Genomic DNA, 6,487 nt, shown 5'->3' with positions numbered 1-6,487 from the left:
TGAAGACCTCTGGCGGGAATTGAACTCTCAGTCTCTTTAACAATGTACAGCTCTTTACCACGAGGCCCCACATTATTGCCTCTTTCCCAGGCTTCCTGGCCAGTTTTCAATCGTCAGTAGAAGGACGTCATTTTAAAAGTGGTCCTGGTATAAGGTCTGATGCCTCTACCTCACCAGATTGTGAGGATGAGGAGGGTTTGAACCAGCATGCACCACCCTTTCATTGGCACCTTAGAGCCCTGAGCAAACCCTCCACACCACCAGTATCCTTGGGGGAAGACATCTCTCATAGTGCATTTATCTTTTCATTTTGAGTGTTGAACTCTAAAAGTGGATTTTGATCTACTTAAAGACAACTGGATGAAGAACTCTGGCGGGAATTGAACTCACAGTCTGTTTAACAATGTGCAGCTCTTTACCATGATGCACCACATACAGTACTCACCTCTTTCACAGGCTTCCTGGCCAGTTTTCAATCCTCAGTAGGACATTATTTTAAAAGTGGCTCAGGTATAGGGTTTGCTCCAATAACCTCTGCATTTGAAACCCTCTTTGTTCCAAGATGAGCTACACCAGGACACAAGTTCAGTTGCACTGAAAATTGCAATCCCTCCAAACCACCAAATAACCTCTTCAGTCATGTCTCATAGCGCATTTAACTTTTCATTTTGAATTTTGAACTTTAAAATTGACAGGTTTGGTGCTTTTTAAAGACAACAGGATGAAGAACTCTAGAAGGAATTGAACCTTAAGTCTTCTTTAGACCATGCACCTCCATAACATCTTGTGCCATAAAGTCACATGCCGCTAAGGCTTCCTAGTGAGTTTTTAGTCCTCATTAGAAGGAAATCGCTTTAAAAGTGGTCCCGGGATAAGGTTTGAACACAAGCTCTGCAGTGGAAAGCCTCTTTGCATCCAGTTGAGCTACTGAATAGTACTTTGATATGAGGTTTCAAAATAGTCTATCACAGGGCTCTTCAAGTCCGGTCCTCGAGGGATCAGGTAGGATGAGAGGGCAGGAGGGGTAGAGGGATCAGAAGGGTCCTGCATGGTTTAGGTGTTATCTTGCATCAACACACCTGATTCTAATCAATGGTCATCACCAGAAGTGTCAAGTAACGAAGTACAAATACTTCATTACCTTACTTAAGTAGAAATTTTGGTTAGTAATTATTTTTCAGACGACTTTTTACTTTTACTCCTTACATTTTCACGCAATTATCTGTACTTTTTACTCCTTACATTTTACAAACAGCCTTGTTACTCTATTTCATTTCGGCCTTTTAAAAAAACTATCCAGTTAAATTGCTCTATCCGAATAAATACATGTCCCATGCAGCTTCTGCGACAAAATAAAATCCATTGCTTTATTTTTTTTGTATTGACTGTCCTAACTGGCCGCGAGTTTAACGGTTTCAGCGGGGACAGAGAGCGTCCGATGTCACACGTGATAGTCGGACGCTCGCATTCAGTTACACGGTGTAAACGGATCTTAGACCCCGTCCACACGTAGCCGGGTATTTTTAAAACCGAATATTTCCCCCGTCCGTTTATAAAATAATTTGTATCCACATTACATCGTTTTAAAAAAAAAACCCTTTCACACATAACCGAAGATCTGCGTTTTCGACCACATTCATAAGCATTCCAAACGTGTAGATCATCTTCGCCTGCTGGGGAAGCGCTTCCCCGGCAGGCGCGTCTGCTTCTCGGTTAACGAGACCCCGTGTCCCGCCACGGAACTGCCGGCAGGCGCGTCTGCTTCTCGGTTAACGAGCCCCGTGTCCCGCCACGGAGCTGCCGGGGAAGCTGCGCCTCCGCGGCGCAGCTTCACCGGCAGGCACGTCTCCTTCTCGGTTAACGAGCCCTCGTGTCCCGCCACGGAGCTGCCGCGTTATCGAGGGTACGGCGTAGGGCTGCGTCGGTGTAACGCAGCAAACGGTCAAGAGCAGAGACCATTTATTTAATAAATAGCTTGGAGAACAGATGGTGGATCATCTGTAGTTCTGTAGTAAGTAAGTAAGTAAGGTAAGTGTCGATGCAAAATCTAATTTCTACTCTCCCTCGCTGTTCAAACAGCCACCGCTTCTAAACAATGGCTGAAGCTCCAGCTGGCGGAGAGAGCTGGTTGTGGGCGTGGTTTCAGCAGCGCAGGCTGAACCTATGGAAATCTGCTCCTGTCATGACTCACGACGGGAGCAGATTCTAATCAGATTCTAATAATTTAACACTGACAGTAAATGTGTGACAGACGGGACCATCATATGGCAAGAAGAGAAGAGAAGTGTTCAGAACAGCGCACAGAGCGCACACTAAAGGCTGATTTATGGTTCCGTGTTACACTAACGCAGAACCGACGGCGTAGGCTACGCAGCGACGCACACCGCACTGCGACCCTATGCCGTCGGCTACGCCGTCGATTTAACGCGGAACCATAATTCAGGCGAAGCTGCAGTCCGTCTGCGCTGATCACTGACACAGCGGGTCGGAGCGGATTTGGTCATGATGTTTAACCTGTGTTTTGTGATTAATAAGCACGCGTTTTAATTAAATGTAATTTACGAAGGATGATTTCACGTTCAATAAGATAAATAATCAATAAAATACAAAGTTTTGGCACAAAGGCTTGGCCTGCTTGTGGGCGAGTGGAGGGGGGCACAATAAGAGAAGGTGGCAAGATATAAGGCGGAGAACTAAAGAAAAAGTGGCCTTTAATAAAACTTGTGCAACCATTTTTAAAATAGCATGCAGCAGAATAAAGACTCTCTCTCTGCGTATTCTTTGATTTTGGATGTCGCCTCCTTGCCACAATAACAGCAGCAGCAGATTAGCACCTTCCTTTCGAACTTATTAAATACAGACGCAATCACAATACGCGCAACTACTTTCAGGCTTGGTAAATCTCATTGCGTGTGGTAAATTAACTTATTTGCATCTTCCCCTCCCAGTATTTAGCGCTCTCTGGCGGTTACGCCCCATATTGATTATTCATCAGGGCAAAAGTACTAAATGGATTGCGTGCGCTATTCTGCGGATTTCAGAGACGCAGTCGTCTTTGCACGCCGTTAGTAGATCAGCTTGCACATTGGTTTGCGGGTGCTGTCAAGTTTGCACAGGTTTTTACGCACGCAAACCTTTAGTAAATCAGGCCCTTAAAGTACTGCACAGAGCCAATTTTTCCCAATCTAGGCTTTCTGAAATCTACTCGGAGGTGGAGGATAAATGCAGCAGATGTCAGCAAACTCCTTGCGACTTGAGCCATATGTTTTATACGTGTCCCGCACTCCAAACATACTGGGGCGTTTTTTTTCTACTTTATCCTCAGTTCTAGACTTTGTTTTGCAACCATGTCCACTTATAGCAATTTTTGGAACACATTCCGCCAAGAGCCCCTCAGGGGGAAGATTCTATTAACTGCAATTCGAATCAAAAGAATGTATACTAATTCCGGTTTTTGTGGTGACCGTCCAGAAAAAAAACGATCCTTTTTTTTTAAATTATTAATTTGCTAATTCTTTTGGATAAATGTTATATTCATGAATGTCAATGTATTTATAAAGCACCATATTTTCTTCACTTTCTTAAACTGTGTTTACAGTAATAAATAGCAGACTTTGCTAACAAAAAGGCCCTGAGAACAATTTCTATATGTAATGTGTTTGTCTAATTAGCTCCCCCTGGCTGTCTGTTGGTATTGTGTTGTATACCTCATTCTTTTGTTTGATTTTTATTGTGTGTGTGTGTGTGTGTGTGTGTGTGTGTGTGTGTGTGTGTGTGTGTGTGTGTGTGTGTGTGTGTGTGTGTGTGTGTGTGTGTGTGTGTGTGTGTGTGTTTACATTTGTTTAAAATAACTTGAAACTAAACAACTAACAACGAAATAATGAACCATACTACATAGGACACGGACAGAAATATCCTAAACTAACATAAAGGCAAATTAACATAAAAAAGAAGAAATTAAAGTGCTGTCCAGAAAAACTTGTCTGTGGGGAAATGACACCGGAAATGGAGATGTTTGCACGGCATTTTTGAGAATTAATATAAAGCAATATTAACTAGCATCATAGCCAAGCGAGCCAAGCTAAAACGGCGGCAAGTCAGTTAGAAAGTTAAATCTAAAGGAACTGTGTATACCTATGTTATTTTACAATTTTTCTGTGTGAATTTGTTTAAATGTATGGTCTGTAGTTAAGAGGTCCATGTTATTATACCTGTCCTCATCAAGAGGTCACAGTATTGACCCACCGCTGTGGTCTGCTTATTATTGTGTAACTTTCCCAGCGCTTATATTATATTATACTGTATATTACATTAAAGGAGCAGTTTGTAGATTTTAACAACATATCGTGGTGAAACTGAATATTACATTGAATGGTCTATCTCTGCTCACCGTGCCTGCCTCCACCTGTCAGTGGATCACCAGCTTCCTGAGTGACAGGAGGCAGCAGGTGAGGCTGGGGAGCATCACATCCAGCACCCGGACCATCAGCAATGGCGCCCCCCAGGGGTGCGTCCTCTCACCACTGCTCTTCTCCCTCTATACCAGGGGTCGGCAACCCGCGGCTCTAGAGCCGCATGTGGCTCTTTAGCGCTGCCCTAGTGGCTCCTGGAGCTTTTTCAAAAATGTTTGACCTTCTTTTTCCTTTTTTTTTTCTCTTTTTTTTTCTTTTTTTCCTTTTCTCAACATTTTGACTTCTTTCTCGACATTTTGACTTTTTTCTCGACATTTTGACTTTTTTCCCGACATTTTGACTTTTTTCTCAACATTTTACTTTTTTTCTCAACATTTCAACTTTTTTCTCGAAGCGCATAATGAAAAAAAAATCTTCCCCAGTTATAACTAATATAGAAACATGCATCATGTGTTGTCTTCATTCTAAGGCTGATACAAGACTTTTCATTTTTTGCGGCTCCAGACATATTTGTTTTTTGTGTTTTTGGTCCAATACGGCTCTTTCTACATTTTGGATTGCCGACCCCTGCTCTATACTAACGACTGCACCTCAGGGGACTCTTCTATGAAGCTCCTGAAGTACGTGGACGACACCACCGTCATCAGCCTGATCCGGGAGGGTGACGAGTCCGCGTACAGACAGGAGGTGGAACAGCTGGTCCACTGGTGCAGTCGGAACCACCAGGAGCTGAACCCGCTCAAGACTGTGGAGATGACAGTGGACTTCAGGAAAAACCCACCGCCACTCCCCCCCCTCACCATCCTCAACAGCACTGTCCCCACCACAGACTCCTTCAGGTTCCTGGGGTCCACAATCTCCCAGGACTTGAAGTGGACCACCACATTAACTCTGTCAGGAAGAAGCTCAGCAGAGGTTGTACTTCCTGCGGCAGCTCAGGAAGTTTAACCTGCTACAGCAGCTGCTGATCACGTTCTACTCTGCCATCATCCAGTCTGTTCTCTGCTCTTCCATCACTGTCTGGTTCGGATCAGCCACCAAACTGGACAGGCACAGACTGCAGCGGACAATCAGGTCTGCAGAGAGGATAATTGGGACTAACCTCCCATTTATCCAGGACCTGTACCGGTCCAGGACCAGGAAACAGGCAGGTATCATCTCTGCAGACCCCTCACACCCAGGACACAGACTGTTCCAACTCCTGCCCTCTGGACGGCGCTACAGAGCTCTGTACGCTAAAACCTCCAGACACAAGGACAGTTTCTTCCCCCAAGCTGTTGCTCTGATGAACTCCCACAACTAATAGTCTCAGAGAAACCAACCAATCATGTGCAATAACAATAATAGCAGTTACATGCTGTAACAATGCACCTTCCGGCAATAATCATGTCTTCCTCACTCTGCTGCACGGCTCACTTTTTTTTATTTTTTGCATAATTTGTTTTGTATAATTGTATATATGTTATTTTATTCAGAGCCGTCATTTTTTTCTACCTCATACTGCTGCACCATAGTTCTTTAATTGTATATATGTCAATAAGTACCACATTTGTTTATTTACTGTTTGATATTCTAAAGAGCGAAATAACCGGAGTCAAATTCCTTGTTGGACAATGTTCAAACCTGGCCAATAAAGACGAATCTGATTCTGATTCTACAGTATGCTCATATAAAGGGCTCATACAGGTTTCATTATTTCAATTTGTATTGTAGAAAAGAATGGCTAGACAGAAATTGTCAGTCGAGGAGCAAAAGAGAAGAAATAGAGAATACCAAGGGAAGAGAGAAATGAAACAGTGACCCAGAGAGAAAACATGAGATGCAAGAGAAGGAAAGACAAAGGTGGAAGAAGAGAGTTCAAGACAAAAAAGTAATACAAATAGGTGACATGGGAGACAGGGCAAAGAGGCACCAACAGCCAACGGCAAAGGTTAAACCTAAGCTCGGCAGGAAGGATGTCTGTTTCTGTTCAGTTGAAGACATCATAGTGAAACTAATGGGAAATGCATCACCAGTCCAATCAAGAACAAGAGAGATATACAGCATAGCCCCTGATGTGATGGACTTCATAGAGC

This window comes from Cololabis saira, chromosome 8, assembly GCF_033807715.1.
Source record: "Cololabis saira isolate AMF1-May2022 chromosome 8, fColSai1.1, whole genome shotgun sequence".
Taxonomy (NCBI): Eukaryota; Metazoa; Chordata; class Actinopteri; order Beloniformes; family Belonidae; genus Cololabis; species Cololabis saira.
Note: the sequence above shows the minus strand (reverse complement) of the source record.